A 19,018-nucleotide genomic window follows, 5' to 3' on the forward strand; every position below is an offset into this window, starting at 1 on the left:
ATTTCATAAGCTTAATGAAAATAAAAATGAACATGGGCGGGGCCGGGTGGACTTGTTCGACGTAATAAAAGTTAAATTGGATCAGTCAATACGAAAATGTACACTGCACAACATATCTGGGCCAGTTTTATTTGAAATAAAAACGAGAAACAACTATTTGATATAATTCATTGGAAATCGTCATTCCAAAATATGATAGAAATAATATCAAACTATTTGAGCTAATGAGGATTTAAAATAATGAACGATTTTGTTGGTATTTCATTCCAAATACGACAACAAGAAATAATAAAGAGTTAAAAAAAATGAAAAGAGATGAATTAGAAAATTAAATAAGATTAAATAAACCGACGTTTTAATTAGAGTAATATTTCGAATAATGTAACTTTAAATGAAGGTTGCAATCGGTCAAAATAAAACGGTCATCTCGTAGGTTTAGTGTCAAAGGATAGAGCGAGTACACTAAAAAAATCAATTAAAATTCCATATATAAAATGTGAAGAAAACACTGTGTAGATATGCTTTCCTTCATTTTTAATCTATAGTCAGTAAATGAAATCGTTTGCCACTGATTGTACCGATTTCTTACGATTACGTCAATTTGACACACAAGGGACACATTAAGTTGGAAAAACGTGGACCGAATGGGGGTTAGAACGTCTCCCTGGTCGTTCCGGGGTCGATGCATCCCCGCCGCGTGAGCCGAGTCAAGGCGACGCTGCTTTCTAAAGCAGTAATTTCATCTGTCGCATCCACGGTGTAGATAACAATCTTGTCATTGTTACAAAGCGATATACATTAGTCGCGTTTAGGGCTCGGTAGTTCTCGTATCAATTCGACGGCCGTAGACCAAGAAAGGTCGGGTCCACGGAGCGACGAAACCGTGAGAAAGGGGCGGGGGATGGGGCCGGCATAAAAGATGCTGATGGTTGGCGTACTGCCACGAGAGGAACGTAAACTGATCGTGCAATCTGCCGGTGCGCGCGGTAAGTCAACTCCAGCCACGAAGAATTTCAATCAGTAATAATATCGCCGTGCTTTCTATCTTGGCCTTCCTCCCCCGCGATCGCCTGCTCTCCTCCTATCCTCCTCCTATCCACCTCCTATCCCTCTTCTATCCTCCGTCTATCCTTCTCCCGTCCACCTCCTATCCTCCTCCTCGCGTGTTTCCTCCTTCGGGTTCCCGGCGTGCTCTCGCTTCTCCGCTTGCCCACGGTTCTCCTCTTCTCGCCGGTCCTCATGCCGGTTACAAATGGCGTCATTATTCCTTAATAATTCGAGATATCAGTCGGCCGAACATTTATTGTCCACCGTGGACGGGTCACAACCGAGAGGCAACGCGGGACGATAGCTCTCAACGGGGCGACGGCGACGGTGTCCTTTTTTCATTTTGCTGCGGCGCACACTGCGGCGCTTATGCGAGCGTCCAGGACAAAAAACATAACTTCCATGCTAATCAATTATCGACTAAAATGCCTTGATAATTTGTCAACGGGAATGCAAAGGGGCGTTGATCTGCATACAAATTATATTTATATTAATTATAATTATATGAAACAAATTTTATGTTTTAATATGTTGATAATTGTGCAAAGTTTTTGTCCTGTTATGGCTATATATTTTCTTATAACTTAGAAGACCCAAATTTTCTTATAAGAAAGTTTCTATGGGATCGAGATGATCTATCTGACGAATATGTCGAAATATGTTTTTCGGGATATATTGATCCTTTTATTTTTAATGGCCTTATCTGCAATGTAGGAACACAAGTCGAACTTGATTATTTTTATTTCGTGTTAATTATTGGAGTACATATATGCTTTACATAATCTCTATATGTAGGTTAATTATGTTCGTATAACCCTGGCCATCATTTTCTATTATATTACATCGTCAAGTGGCCTTGTGTTCATAAGGCAATACAAACAAGATATAAATTGTAAATTAACTTGCTATTGAATCCTTACTAGAAATTAAATCCTCTTTTCTAATATTCTTTTGCTAAATATAATTATTTAGACATGTTAACACTTCGTACACATAGTTTTAAATAGATCCGATGCAGTAATTTTTTAAACTTTGTTCATTGATGGTTGCACTGTGCAACGCAGCTATATAATGGCGCGTATTTATTGGCGGCCTGGTGAGAGGTGAATGCAATTCAAGCGCATCCTTTGCACCTTCGTCGTCCGAGGAAAGATGACCGATTTATGCGCGCTCGGATCGGGCTCCATCGTGGCCTCTTACGGCTTCCGTGCGTCCAATAATTGAACCTGCACGGTTTTGGAGCCCGGATGATGCGATGGTTCAGACCTTAAACGAACCGAGCACCTCGGTGACGTGTTATGCTGTTATGAATAGACTAAAGGAATAAGTGAAAAATACATCCACCCCTAAATTTACGCAATTCCCATTTTACGTTGATTTGTTTTATACGGATGAAAGTGGCACAGGTAGAATCCATGGGGATCGCTGCCATGAATGGAACGCTTTCATATAGAACAAACAACAAAGAACTAAACGATCGATCGAATTGTAGTTTAAAAGGTTCGAAAAATCAGTTTTGCAAGAAGTATAAATAATGACAATGAGTTTCTCCTGAGTTTACTTACTTTATTTTTAATTTGGTTGAAAAGTGCATTTTATGCATTAATGTCACATATAAATATTGTATGACGAACAATTATTCTTGGATAAAGGGAAACTGAAAGAAATTAACAAAAGCGAAAATGGTATATTTCAATTCTTTGGCTAATTTAAAAAGCTTCCAAACATCTACTAACTACATAAATTCATATTGTGTAATTGCTGATAGGGGCGGATATTATTTTCTGCATATGTTGCTGCAAACAGCTGTCAATTAGAAACTATTTTCATTCTGTGATTCTTACTGTACACGTTGCATTAAAATTTAGATAGAATGAACAAGTTGTGCGACTCATCCTAACAAATTCGCATCGATCATCTGTCACATATGGGTGACAATAATTTTAAGCTAGGTGTCGAAGTTCATACTTATTGTAAAATATTGAATAAACGGGAGATTATTAGGGTTTTTAAAACATTAAGGAATTAAATTTGTTGTATTTTACTAATCTGCACTTACCGCGATTAATGAATAAAATTATGAAAATGTATTGTGTTACCAGACCCCTTCCTTGATTAATAGCATTTTCAATCAAAAGAATTTCATTATTACTTGCGATGTATACCCATAAATTTGCAGACCAGTCGTTAGAGTCTATTGTCGGCTTTATCTACTGCCGCCGATTGAAATGTTCTCCTTCCATGTTGGACAATTCTATACACACTGTTATCTTGGCAGTCACGCAATAATATATCCATATAATTTGCTATTCATAAATTCTTTTGTCGTCGATTATATACATTCATTGGCTATAACGTACTATTTGCCAGACGTGCAATCACCACGCAAAAAAAAGGAACTAATTATTGTACGTAGAACTCCATGCAGCTACTTACTACTATCATTTACCCTTTCCGCGCTATTCAGAAAATTCAAAAATTCGCATTTTCAGTAATAAGTTGAATAAAATCGAATACTTATCCTGCGTACAATGCGTACAAATTGTTAATATATTTGCAACAAAAAAGTTGCAATTAAAAGCAACAATCGAGTAATCGGTCGATATAATATTCTTTTACAACATAATATGCTTTTTGTGTAGATTATATTAATAATTAATTTCTACGAAAACCTTCAGCAAGCGTTTTTTACGATTTTTGACTTCGTAAGACAAATCTTTTACAATTGCTATAGCATCGATTGAAAAATGTTTATTACATTTTGATATATGAAATATCTTATAGCTCTCTATGAATCTTACATGTTAATGAGTAAACATTATAAACAATAGATCATCGACTTACATGTACCATTTGCAGTCGAGTGACTCTGGGGCATCACTAAAATTGTTCTATCACGTTTTAACTTTTATACAAATACAATTTAGATTTGAAAGATCGTTAAATAGTGAGACTATTGGTATAAGTGACAAGAATCAATTACGTATACATAAAAGTGCACTTTGTTACATAGAATCGAAACACGATGAGCCAGAAATTTTATTTTAGATTTACTATTAAAATATCATCGATTGCAAAGGGTTAGCATACGAAAAATGTAATACCCCTCCATGAATCTGACATGTTAACAGATAAACAAGAAATAAAAAATAGATCATCAACTTGTATATAACACCTTTCTGTTTCTATACGCTTTTAATCTAGCAACAATTGGGACAGTTACCCTAACTAATCTGAAAATTGTAAAATTCCGGATGAAGCCTACACCATCCAAGAAAGTTAGAGTGCCTCGTGTTGCAACGGAGTCGAGGTTCCGAGAAGACAGTTCTTTTATCGTGCATCGATTTTACAACCTGCGCAGATCACGCAACACCCTTACGCTTTACAATAGTAAATAGCGATTATCTTCCTTGACACGAATGTTTTCCAGAGCGGCAAATGGTGCTCTTCGTGGGCGACACGAGCGGAAAACTTCGCCGGCATTATTATTCACGGCACACTCGAAAGATCAGATACGCGACAAACGAGTTTCCTGAGTGAATCAATAAGAAATCATCGGACCGTGTAACATCGAGATCGCGTGACACGCCGGCGCCAAAGACATGATTTTCGTCTCAGATGTTAATTGGCCAGATGCGTGTAATCTATCGTTTAAATGCGCCGGTCCTCAAGGACACGGCAGTCACACATTTCACTGGGAAAGCGTAACGAGTTCATCGTTCAATCCGACCATTAATTGAGTCCTCTACGCGCAAAGATGATACCCTTTAGGCTGTTTTGCAGCGACGCGAGCTCATAACAGTTGCCGTTGTAATCAACTTGTATTATCAAACTACGAAGTTTATAGAATTTATGATAAAAATAACTAGCTGAATTTCGAAGCAATAAGATCATTAGAAGATTTAAAAATGTTTTTACATTCTCTTTCGTGTATTGAAATCATAAAAACAATAAACAATATTTTTATACAAATCTTGTTCTTTAAAATTGATACAGACAATGTTTATTTTACACACGAATTCGCAGTCTATTTATAATGCACGATATTTCAATAATTTACTTTTTAGTTATACAAATTTAATAGAGCTTTAAATAAAATGATGATTAAAAACGTTATATCAGTCGAATACAGGGTTTGGGCTATATTAAACAACCGGTACATTATAGAACGGTGAAAGTGATTCCCATGATTTCTAAAAATTATGAAATGTTTTTTCGATCGCCGCTTCCTTGTTTAAACCGTGTTTATTTCGGGCCGATAGTCGCGCACGTCCGTCCGAATCGTTGACTTTCGAGAAAAATATTTGCAGTGCGATTCGTGGTGTACCCTCGCGAGACCATTTCGACGTGTTAATGAGCTAATATTGAACTTTTCGTTCCTTCCGAGACGTATTTAAGTTGGACTAACAAGCTCTTAACCTTGGAGCTGCATGTTTGTCCGAGTTTCTCTCTTATCTAAAAGCTATTTACATTTAAATACGATCTTTCACTTCCAGCACAGTTTACAGCAATTCTTATCTCCGCACAAATGATTTAAAGATTGTCTTCGCTTAATTATCCACCCAGTCATTTCCATAACGATCTTCAGCCGCTTTTGATATTCCAAATGATTTCGGTCACGGAACATTTGCGAAGATGATTGAATTTAACACGTGCCGCGTCGACTGTATACGGATCACACCAATTTCTCACTGGTTTTCAAAATTCATTGCTATTGTAGTATATTCGAACAAAAGTGAATTATACTAGAATGTTTGGAGTGCAAAGGAATTTTTTAGTTTTCCAGTTTCAGTTTCGTTAACGCATTCCGTGCCGAGCCATTTAATTAAATATGAAATATAATTCGATTTTATTGATATCTAGCTTGTTTAGTAATTAATTGAATTCATGAATTAAAATTACTTATATTATTAATATTAAAATAATTAATACATTAAATACATTTGCTCGACTTTTCATTCAGATATATAGAAAATAATATATGAATTTTAATACATTAAGACATGTCTGAATTAAATGATGAGCATATAGAACTTACATTATTAATTTTTAAATAATTAATACAATTTGCTATACAAAAATTAATCAAAACCATTGAATACATTTGCTCGACTTTTCATTCAGGCATATATACAAAATAATATAAGTTCTGTATGCTCATCATTTGATTCAGGCATGTCTTAACTAAAAATTGATACATTATTATAAGCAATTATTAATTATCATTTATGTAGCAACTAAACAAATATCCTTGCTTGGTCTATACTTCATTTCGTACAGTACCCTAATCCTTCTGATGGAAGTACATTCTCCAGTCGCAAACTTATTATAAAATTTATCTTTTAATAAATATGTGAACTTGTGCCACGCTAGTTTCACGCGTATGACGCTAGTTTAACGTACACCATCGTTGGTACGCGGTGCTCGGTACGTGTTAATTAAATCGCTTTAATTTTCTGGTAGTTATCGTGGTTGATCTTCGTCACTTAACGCGCTAAGCAGAAGATTCGAAGCATTTATCATTGACGGACGCTCATTGAAAAGCCAGCGCTACAGCTCGAGACCTTTCCTAGTTAGACGCCTTGCGGTTCTCTAGCCCGACGTTACTATAAAAGGAACTCGGGCAGGCTTGTATCGCGTTCCTTTCAGAAGCAAGATTTCACGGGGGCGTATCACACCGGAGATTATCTGGCACTCACCTTTTTCACGGATTCGCAGCTGGCGCTGCCACCTGCTGTATCCGCCCTTTTCGCGCAGTCCGCCGTCACCCACGTGACAGCGAGGGAAGAAGACACAACCCTTGCCTAACTAATCACCTCGATAGCCAATCATTAAACCGCGAACGTTGCAACGAACTCGCAACTTCATCAAATAAAACGCGAATCGTCGACCTGCAGGTTTTAGAATTTTCAAACTGGAATAAATATTTAATCACAAATGTTTCAAACAGTTAAGTGAAATTCGTTTTCAATCGTTCTTCAATTAATACGTAGCAGATAGTAGCATAATAATTTACATTTTAATTCAAGAAATCTTGTTTCATTATTCTTACGTATTAAGACTTCACTATCAGCGTCTATTGTGACAAAATACATATAATTACAAGTAGATAGCCGATCTTTATGCAAAATGAAAGTTGTCTGTACTAATTGCAATAAATGAGTGAAATATCATATAATTCAAAGAGAAAGAATAATTGTTTTTTTTTTAATAAAATATGCTCATGTAGTTGACCCCTTTTATGCAAACAGTTTGCTTTTAGAATATCGATAAAAAAATTCCTCTTTCAGAAAGTCTCGAAATAATCCTTTTGGATTTGTTTGCGATGAAATGTCACAACGTATCATATCATCAAATTCTTTTAAAGTTTTCTAACGAAACCGTGAATTTTAAGAATTTTTTCTTTCGAGAGCTATAAAAAACTATTTAGAAAGTATTCCTCAAGTTGAAATTTATTTTACAAAATATCATACAATTGTTACATTTAAAAAATGTATATCCTCACAGTCTAGAACTTGAATATTCTTCGAGCGAACTGGACCTCATCTACGATCCAGGTGAACGGCTTGTTAATTGCTCCGACTAATCAACGATCGCGAAAAAAGATCGTTTTAATAGCTCGAGGGTATTATCGGCGCAGTTTAGGGGTTCGGTCTGATCGACGGAGCGCAAAACAAGGACCTGCGAAGCAAACGGGCCGAAGGAAGAGAGGCGCGTAACAGGTGCCAGACTGAAAAGAGATTCTTATTGCCGAGCAATCGATATTAATCAATGATGCAACGAGATGCAGCTGGCCCCCTAACCATAAACGTCAGTCCAAGGGAGTTGTAAATTCGTGGATTTATACCTTTCATCCATCTTTAGCAAGGACTCCTCTTCTACCGGCTACCGAATATATCCTTTCGCCGTTCAACGTTTCTTTTCGCCTGGCGCTGTAACGTTTACTCGTTACCCGTGTTTTTATTTTCCTACATAAATTTTACGCCGTCTGGAAATAAAGTGGCAGAGCTTTATTTTCGGATTAAGGGAGCATCACGGTTTACGACATCTCGAGTTGGAATTAAATTACGAAAATCTAGACATTAATCCTTGTGTACTGTTCGAGTTGATTTTGTCAGTTTTGAATTACTTCGGTTTGCGTTTTTATTTTATGACGTAAGTCTTACACGTTGCAGAAATAAAACGCTAAGAATGTTTTATTTATTGAATAGAAGCAGCATAACAAAACTGAAAGTAATGCATAAGAAAATTTTTAAAAACGCCATCCCACATTATTCTAGAACGAGATTTGACAGTAATCTTCTGTTTTTAATTACATCGTTTATAGCACCTAAGAATCACTTTATTATGTTGTATTTATTCTGTTCTTTCTGAATTAATTTAATTCTAAAATTAATAAATAAATAATGTAACTTTTCATTTCAATTGACTGATATTTTTGATTATGTTTAATTTTGATTCTGTGCACTGGAGTTGGATAGAACAATTTTCATATAGTACTATAGACTGGTAGTAAGAACCTTTCTGAGTATAGCACGTATACGCATAGTCATTTCGAAAAAATTCGAGGAAGACCCGTGAGAAGTAGTTAGGTTAATCCACGGTCCATAAAAGCAGTTAGTCACATTCCACGTAGCAGCTTGCGGTGTAGGAGAAGACCCTAGCAGAAGGATATAGGCAACCCTAAAGGGGTCCCTCTCTGATTTACGTAGAAAAAAGGAGGGGTGGGTATCTGGTTCGCTAGACGAAGGGTTTTCAAACTTCCCCGGCGACGAAGACCTAGTCCCATCCAAAATGACAAATATTGTTTTAAGCACTATTATTATTATTATTATGCTCCCAAATATATTGCGAGATCCCTTACACTTAGAAGGCTTGAATATCAGACATTCTTAATTTCAGTTTATCGTGCAAAATATCATTTGTAAGCGTAAGTGACAATTTAAGCATTTGTTTTTCGCTTTCGGCGATGAAAAGGAAACAAATTCGTATAATAATTTTTAAATTAAAAATGGAGATTTAAAATAAAAACTTTTCGTAATATTAATCATGCAGTTGATCATAAAAATACCACCAGTGATTGTGACGCAGAATATTGATTCAAATTATTTTATACAAATAAATTACGAAATTATATAGCTTCCATTTGAATCATCTTCTTAACACTTTTTGAGCATTACAACTATCCTAATTTATTTATAAAACTAAACACACTTTGAAAATAAGGACACTTCAATGTAATAGTCTATGTATTTTATCAGATTAACAAATACATTAATCACAAAACTGAATAATAAAGTTCATATAAAGTGTACAAACATAGCACCCTCTGCTTCAATACATTTTCGAAGTCTTTTTAAAAAACTATTAACAATGACCGCACACTTGGTGATTGTAATTTCGTTCTATGCATTTTGTAAAGTCAGTTTTAACTCTTCTATCTACAATAATTTGAATTGCTTTCCTTTACTATCCTTCCTACCATCTTTTTTCACATCCGGTAATCTTAACCCTTTGCACTTGAAGCCATTTCAACTATAAATCTAAATAATTTTTCTGGCTTATAATATTTTGATTTTTATTTATTTTCTTACATATGAAACTGATTCTGAAACTGATTCTTGTGACTTATACCAACAGTTTTATTGTTAACAATTTTTTAAATTTATGCTCTGTTAATATAAAAATGATTTTGCAATGTGATGGAATAATTTTAGTGGTGCCTTAGAGTCACCATTCGAGTGCAAAGGGTTAACAATTCAATAATCGTAACCCTCTCTTCATCATTTCTCTATTTTTAAACCGAAACAATACAATAAACCGAACTAATGTTTGTAGAAGCAGATAAAAAATTCGAAAAAATAAAAATTTCTTTGGGACATTGACCTTTTGCAGACAAGAAAGCTGTGTTTCTCATAAAGGGACAGAACTGTTTCCGCACCCTGTAGATGAAACAAACGCGCCTCGTTAACTATGCCACAGTAGGGCAACTCACCCTACTAAAAGTCTTCCTAACCTATAGTTAATTTCAAATTAAAGGATGTGGCGAAGCTACACGCTGCACATTGGCTGTTCTAGCGTAAAGGGCATCGGGCAGACACTCGATACGAGATAAGAAGAATCTGTTGAGCATATCAAGCGCATATGAAGTTTCACGAGGTATTTTCAAGCGCCTCGCTGGCTGACTCGGGGGAACCCGTTCTTCGGAACATCCTGTTACAAGTACAAGCTCGGGAACAGGTGGCGAGCCTAAATTCGAACCGTTAGATTAGAAAGCTAATCGAACATATCTCGTCGTCGCGCGAGGGGACAGAAATGTGTGTGTGAGTGAGAGTGCAAGAGAAAGAGAGAGAGAGAGAGAGAGAAAGAGAGAGAGAGAGAGAGAGAGGCTAATAGAAAGGGAAAGAGAGAGAAAGAGAGAGAGGATAAGAGAAAGAGAGAGTGAGAAGAGAAGTCAGAGATTCGGAAGGGATAATGAATTAGCGGACAATGTAATCGACAACGCGCTTGATACTTTTTAATTCGCTTCCTGTCAAGTGAACGTAATGGTAGGTCACGAAGAATACATAGTAAGCGAAATGGGTCAGTCGGAACACGCTCGGTGGGTACGTGATTCGGAGCGGTTGATAAATATTAATGAATAGCGGGAGTCCGGGCACCTGTTCGTGCGAAACTACTATTTACGGAATCGGTCAGCCGTGGAGCCTCTAATTTTCGGTGTTCTAACCACTTTATCCGGGCGCTCTGTTCCCTCGGCTAAGCAGTTCGCCAACCGGCTTCCCGCGGTTATAATTGCGCGATTCGGGGATTCTAGACCGCCGGCCGGAATATTACACCTCGTTGAGTCCCCGGACACCCATGGTTCCGTCGGGCGAGTTCGGCCGAGCAAATATCGCCGCGGAATCGCGCCGGTTGTCGCGCGTCAGGCTTCCGTGCTACGCTATCGTCGCGCGTGGGCGTAAATCGGATTATAACTGTTCCACGCGGACCCCGGCCATTCGGCCTACCTGCTCCTAGGAGGCCGCATTCTCATCGGGACTCTTGTTAACCCTTTGCCGTACTTTAACGAATCCGACTCGCGATGGATATTACTAGTAATAAATAATTAAGTATGGATGTTATTCTGTTCATTAAAATTGGAATAAAATTCGAATCCCTTGTTATTAATATTTAAGCGTACAAGTAAACTCAGACACGGAATAAACACTAATGTTCTGTCCCGTCTAAGAAATTGTGTCACTTGAAAAATTCCTAATCGCAGTGACTGTGAAGAAAATGGTACGCCAAGGGGTTAATAACGACGTGTTCTCGGGCTACCAACAGACAGTAATACTCTATTGGGAGCCGCGAAGAATGTCATTTACCTGGAGACTATTGCGTCAACTAATCGCTTTTATTTTTTCAGATTCTGGATCATTATCGGCTAAGTAAACAATGCGAAGGAGTAGGGCAATCAATCACCCGCTTTATCTAATCACGTCTGTTGTCCATTGCATAGCTTAACGGTCGCATAATTAAACCATTAATTCGAAGTTTGAAATGTGAGAAGGATTCGCTGAAGTGCGGCGACCGATTTCTCTCGCACCTCACGTGGTTAGATTGTTGGTAGATGCCATTAATTTCAGTTCTCAATAATATGTAACTGAGGCTTTTCAGTTATCCTATGACTATTTTCTTTTGAGGCATTTCCTGTACATTATATTATGGAATATTTGCTCTGCAGACCCTATTTGTGTTAATGGTCGATGAAACAGTGTTAGAAAGAATGAAGAAAATTGTAATACATGTAGACTGTTCAGTAAGCGTCCCCTTTGTTTTGAAAATAAGTTGCGCAGTGCAGAGACATATTTATATTATATCTTACAGTCGATAAATTAATAAATCGATTTTTTCGTAAATAAACGATAGATAGTAGCAAGGAGGTTAATAAAAGTGATATGGTACTAAACCGAAGTTCGGAATTAACCGGCATGAAACTTGAGGTTCGCGAGGGCTACGCCTCCTGACTCCCGTCGTGTGTCTCGCTCCTTGGGATCGCCTCTTTCTGTATGGAGCACCTGAGGCGCGTCTGCTTGTTGCTTTATATGAATATGTATGCGTGTGGCAGGATTTATGTGGGAGCCAGGAGGTGTGGCCCTCGGCATTCCCATGATACGTGCTAGTTAATTTCGAGCCCTGTATTAGATTACAATTTGCCATATATTGATTTTAAGGAGGGCTTCGGAAACAACATATGGGTGTACTTTGAAAACGAGGTACAATTTCAAGGCAACAAAATTTTATTAATAAATTATACATCATTTTATTGTCAGATTTCAGCGGATAAGGACAAATTATTATTACCCTAAAGAATTTCTAGCAAAAGTGGTAATAATTCAGGACATGGTTTGCGAATATTCCCGCACTATATAGTCTGTTGACCCTATTATTGTTGCTTACAATAATAATGATAGTAATATACAATAATTATAATAATTTAAAATCAGGAAAGAATAACTGTCAGCCTCCGTATAGTATAGCAAAGTTTTTATTGTATATGAATATTAAATAAATGAACATAACAAATAAATACTGCAATATTAATGATATTATGTTACAAGAGAACATTAGAAGAATTTAAATGAATATGTATTATGATGATTATATTTTGTATTTCAGATATAAAAAAATATACAAAACTTGAGAAGCCTAAGATATTCTATAAAAAAAAGAATGACTACAAAAGATTATTCAAACGGAATTGTTCCTTCTAAAATAACATTAACATTTTTTCTTTGATTTATAATAAAAATTGTGTTTTGCATTACTAGTGACATTGTTACTTTTGTTACAAATAATTTGCAAAATTTTTGTCTATCTCAATTTTAAAGTTAATTCATATACAATATTAATTGGTTTCCAAGCCGTCCAAATGTACAACAATTAAATTTTAATAATATAAAATACAATTATACAAATACGATTGATCGCGATGATATTCAAACAACAAATGACAGGAACAAATGATTTACATATTAATAACAGTTGTGTATTGCATATTTCATCAGCGGTGTTTGACACTGCTTATTTTAATCAACACTTAAAGGGTTAAATGAACTGTAGAATACAGAATTGTCATATTAGCCACACAGAAAGTCATGAAACAAATTCGACGCTCTCAAATGAATAATGCAATTTGAAATAATTATGACTAAAACTAAGAATAAATGATCGGAACATTCAGCGAGAATATTTTGAAAGTGAAAACACGTGACATGCGGGTGTTTTTCTATGCAATCACAGAAATATCAAGACTGTATAACAACCTTCTGATGATTGAGTGATCCTATGACCCACTTGCGTCATACATCGACCGCTGGATGCAAAAATCAATTTCGAGGTGAATTAACAATAGGTTTGCAGCACCTGTTAACATGACGGATTTCAAACTTCTAATTTAAATATTATTAATCCCGTAAAGATACATTTATGAGGAATTGACCTTTGAATATTAACTCGAACATTACTTACGTCTGCGTATGCCTACATTCTATACTCCATAACTTTCTTTTCAAACATTTTTCTGTAGAAAAAAAACTGCTTTTGAATAATATACTTTGCAGATGGACTACCCTGTATATTTCCAACATAAGTAACTAATTAGTCGTATAGTGCCGACGTTATCTCTATGGCGACATTCGTGTTTAATCCCTTGCCGTGCCATTTTCTTTACAATTACTATGGTTCGAATTTTTTTTCTTAGAAGAAAAGGGAATTTTATACTTATCGTATGCTTACATCTACTTGAATGTTTAAATATTGGTGACAAGGGAATAAAATTTTATTCTTACTTGCAGCAACGGATAAACATCCATACCTAGCAGCTTATCATTAGAAATCTCCATCACGAGTCTGACTCGTTAAGATACGGTAAAGGGTTAAATGGTTAAATCCAACATTTGGTTAAAACCAGCATGCTCCGAGCATCGCGCATCGCATAGTCTTCCATCACAGCCGAAAGGGTCCGTGTTTTGTTCCGTCCGCGCAAAAACCGTGGCTAGGACACGAGGCGCGGGAAGAAATCGCAAAAGTTCCTTGGAGGATAGGCGCGGGCCGTGTACCGGGGAGAAGATACAGAGGACCAATGGGAAAACGGGGGACGAAAAGGGATAAAAAGCGGCGGAGCGTTCGGCCTAGTCCGGCGCCGAAGCGGAGGATGGCTGATGCGTGTTCAACGGCGATAGAAACCGAAAAAAGTCGTAGGTGTTTCATCCTCGTAACCACCCTGCTCGGAGCAGCGGCGCATGGGAGCGTGCGCGCGACGAAGAGCGACGTGGAGCGGGACGGAGAGGAGAACGCCGTAATCACGAGCAGGTACAAGGTACACGGCACCGCGTTGCGAGGATTAATGATTCGCGTCCGCGACGTCGTTACGAAGCGAGAAAGCATTTTCCATTTTTTCTCCTGGCCCGCGCCCTTGGAACTCCCTTTGTTGGCCGATGAGGACGCGGATTATGCGAGGGCTCTACGTAGTACGCTCGGCTGATCTTGCGCCGGGAACCTGGAGACTGCCGCCGGTTCATTTGCTAATCTAGAGATTCGATGAACTAAATAGTTAATTGACATTTGCAGCGGCCCATGAAATATCTAGCCACCTGATGTCGATCAGCGTGCACTTTGGACGAGATACGGTATTCTCTCCATAAGTGGACCAATTTCGGGTGTTCATATGATACTTATGGTAGTGATATTACATTGTATAAGATTCTCATTTTGGCTAATATTTATACTAACGACATTGACCTCTTCATTAATAATTTTAATCAATTTAAATGTGCACTTTTGAAAAAATCAATTTTTCTTTATATTTTTTTTGACTCTAAATCTGAATCCTTAAAATCAAGAAAGTTATGATGAGTGCGATATTTATAATATGAATGATTATAATAAAAATAGCGGGAGGACTAAATACGTGCAGTCACTTTTGTCATCTTCAGCCTTAATATTAAAGAACTCGTGCTTTTAAATATGAAAATAAGTATTGCTTATTTTAAGTTTTCATGTTATTTTAAGGGATCGTCAAAACGAGAAATATAGTCGTTCCAAGCTGAATTTATTTTCGGTTCCACAATTTTGTCTAATTTCGAAACTCCTGGCTAAACGTTTCCAGATGGTCATTGTTCGCCCATCACGCGACCATCTTTAAACGCGTCCTTTAGGACTCTTTGTTCTGATTAGTTTCTTGGTGTAACGGTAAATAAGACAGACGTTTAGGTAATCCCATTTAGGCGACCAGTGCGGGATCGCGAGCGTCGGATCACCCTTGACAGAAATCTCCCGAAATTTCCGGGGAACGATATTCAGACGTCACCCGTTGGATTACCCGTGACACAATGCATCCGGATCTCGCTCGCTGTCACACGTGATTCGCGTGGGTACGTAGTAAACGCGTGATAGATGTCAAGGAGGAATAACACGCGGCGGTCCGCGCCGCCATACCGCGATCGAAGGTTCAAAGCGGAGCGATCCAAGAATCCCCCCAGTGATCATTTCTCGCAAGTGTACGCGTGGTCGCAATAATGCTTGCCGACCAAGGCAACGGAAATAGAACACAGCCGACGACCTGCTTTGATACCCGCGACTTTCGTCAATACCGCATAACTGTCCAGGGAAAACAAGTTTTCCGCCGCGCCGGCTATTTGCGTCTCTTTGAGCAGTGTTTTCCGAGGTGCAGTGGCTCAAAACCTGCTCATTCTGTCAGGCTATGGATTCACGCGTCAGAGTACCGCGCTGATGCGATCTAGATTTTTTGTTACATTTTGTTCCATGCAGTAATGATGGAAGACAGTTTGTAGTTGAAGCGCCTGGATGTTTAGCTACCTTGGTATTCTATAGCTAACCCCGCGTAATTAGCTTTAGATGGGTCACTTGAGATCACTGACAGTGTTTTTATCTACGCGATTTCAGTGAAACCGTATTTCATTGTTTATATACCGGCGCGTTGAAATCACCAGCAAATGTTCACATTGACTCACGTTTTATCGACAAATGTTACTATCGATACATCGTATATAAGAAATGTAGAAATAAAGACAATAATGACATATTTATATTAGTATTTTGTTAATCAATATTTGTATTACTTATCATGTATTGCACGTCGATTTTAAGAAAGGTAAACTTTAAGCTGATACTTTTACAACGTGCTCTGTAAAAGGATGCATTTTAAGTGGAAACCTGCATTAATATCATAATACTATGAACATTTTTCAGTCGTTATTTATGTCGAATAAGTTCACGGTTATTAGTGTTGAAAGATTAAATAGGTATTGATAACAGTGTCCACCGACTGCGATGCAATTTTCAGCATACATATAGACTCAGATAAAAAAATTAGAAAACGAGAGTTTGTCTTTAAAAAAAGGCGTTTTAGTTATTTTCTAGTAGACAGATCCTTCTATATCTAAAAAGAGAATTCAAGACATTTAGTCCAGTTTGAAAAAAGTTACACTGTTTCACGAGGTGCCCACATATATTTATCTCCGACTGTACGTTCCGATTTCCTAGTATCCAATTTAAAGTTATTCGTGTAAAGTTTATTGAAAAGATTAACGTCGATCTGAGAGTAGTATGTTCAAGAATACAGTTACGAAAATGAGCGAGTTTCAAGTACGAAACGGCATCATAGATGTAGCATCAAGTTGTAAGAAACTGATGTTTCCGTGTCGGCGAGAAAATTCCATGGATTAAACTGGAAATCCAGAGCAACTTGAGAGCTTCCCGCCAGCAACGACTTCTTGTATCAACCAATTACAGCCCTCGAACATGATGCATCGTTGTAATAGATATAACACTCTCATTAACAAGCCGTCCGGCGAGCATATGGTAAAGATTTCCGTGCAGCACTCTCGCGCTGAATAAGCTCGTTTGTTCGATAAACAGTCCGAGTAACTTGAAAGCGTTCGATCAACGCTTGGCCAGCCTATTAATTAAAAGCGGGCCGAGTCTCACTTCGTTAAGTGCATCCGATGCATCACGAAGGCGCGAGAAAAAAGGGGGCCGCGCGATCCGAGACTAAAAAGGACATGACGCAAGTCACCGAGAAAACCGCTCCGCTTGTGTATTCTACAACTGTGCTATCAATTTCCACAAGAACCATATGGCGATTGTTTACAAAACGGTACATGCCGTCGATTTCAGCGGCCTTCAAGTATCTTCTCAAGCAAAATATTCTAAATAGCTTGTGCAATGCTGTAATAGTATTTATTATTTTATTTTTCTATTTAGTATTTAATCATTTTTAAAATGGTATAACTTTTTTAAAGCTGGTCCAAATGACTTGAATTTTTCTGTAAATGAGCCGTGAACAATTAAAGATTGCCAAAATTAGTTTTTCATGATTTTCAATCAAAAACAGGTAATTTTTACATTTTTCAGTGGCTGTAGCTTAACTATGCGTCGACCGATTTCAATAAAATTTTCAACATGTATATAAGTTACTAAGAAGGACCAAATGCATTTTTAAATTCTGATTACAGGTTCAGATAAAAACCAACAAATTTTTTACAATTTCTTTGTTCTGAGTAATAGTAGAAAAAAAGAAATGTTATAGACTTATTTAGACCATTTAGACCAATTTTAATCAAGTTATACCATTTTAAACGTGTTGACTAAATTTTGCTCCTCACTGTACATTGGCCAACACTTCTTTTTGATTTAAACACTTAACCCCTCGCCTTATTTTATTTTCGCTTATGATTTTTATATCCCCTTATGATTTTTGAAGAAACACGCGAGTATAGAAAATTGAATTTAACGTAACTCTGTACGAAGATACATTCTAAAATGAAACTAAAATATTTCTGTGTTTATTTAATATAATTGTATAAACTGGGACACCGTTTCATTTGTAATAAAAGACATTATTGAAGTAAAGCTAATACCTATTAAATGAATATTAAAAAATATCCTTTGCAAGTTACAATGAAATTAAAAAAAAATTGTTAACGTGACTTAAATTGTTGTAAATAAAATATACAAACTATTTAAATTCCTTTTTAGTATTGTTTATTTTCTGATCGTTTGTTATAACTACAATGATAATTTGAAGAAGAATTTATATGTTATATATAATTTTCATACTGACAAAGTTCAGATTAAAAAAATTGTTAACAATGACATTGTTAGTATGAGTCGCAAGAATCAATTTTACATATCTAAAATATGCTTTGTCACTTAAAATAAAAATACTATAAGCCAGAAAAATTATTTTAGATTTATAGTTAAAATGATTTCGAGTGCAATGGGTTAACTTATATAGAAAAATATTTAGTAGATCTTGCATGAAATCTGTATCACGAGTCTGACTCGTTATTATAGTGTAAGGGGTTATAGAAACCATAGTGCAAGAGGTTAGAGTCTGGGTACTACCGTCAAAGATAGGAAGGACATCTGAAACAATCAAGTCGCGCTGTTCACTCGCCATTTTTGTAAATAGATACAAGGAGAACAATACCGTAATGCCGATGATATAAAATACCATGTAGACAATGCGACAACTGCGGTTATCGACGCAATGCTTATTCCTTACAATATGCAGAAAAATTGAGGGACTCTGGTGTCTAGCCGATGGTCCAGGTAGAATCGACGAGAAAACGGATGCTTAAAATCCGGGAATAATTTCTCCATGCCTCTCCCTCTCTCTCTTTCTCTCTTTGTGGGATCTCGGTACGGGAATGGGAAGATCGCAGGGTGGCTGCAGTCGGAATAGGGAACGGGTCCGCTCGATTATACGCATCCACGTTTGAAATGCAATAGAGGCGGTTGTGTATGGGTATAAGGACGAATGTATTACCGCTCGGGCTGTTCTCCATATATGATACAGTCGGCGCTCGGTGTGTTACCTTTAATGATAAAGCCGTTGTTGTACGTGCTGGCTGCTAGCGCTGCATATGTTAAACAACGATGCATTACCATATCCGTCGAGGCTCGC

Source organism: Augochlora pura, chromosome 10, assembly GCF_028453695.1.
Source record: "Augochlora pura isolate Apur16 chromosome 10, APUR_v2.2.1, whole genome shotgun sequence".
Classification (NCBI taxonomy): Eukaryota; Metazoa; Arthropoda; class Insecta; order Hymenoptera; family Halictidae; genus Augochlora; species Augochlora pura.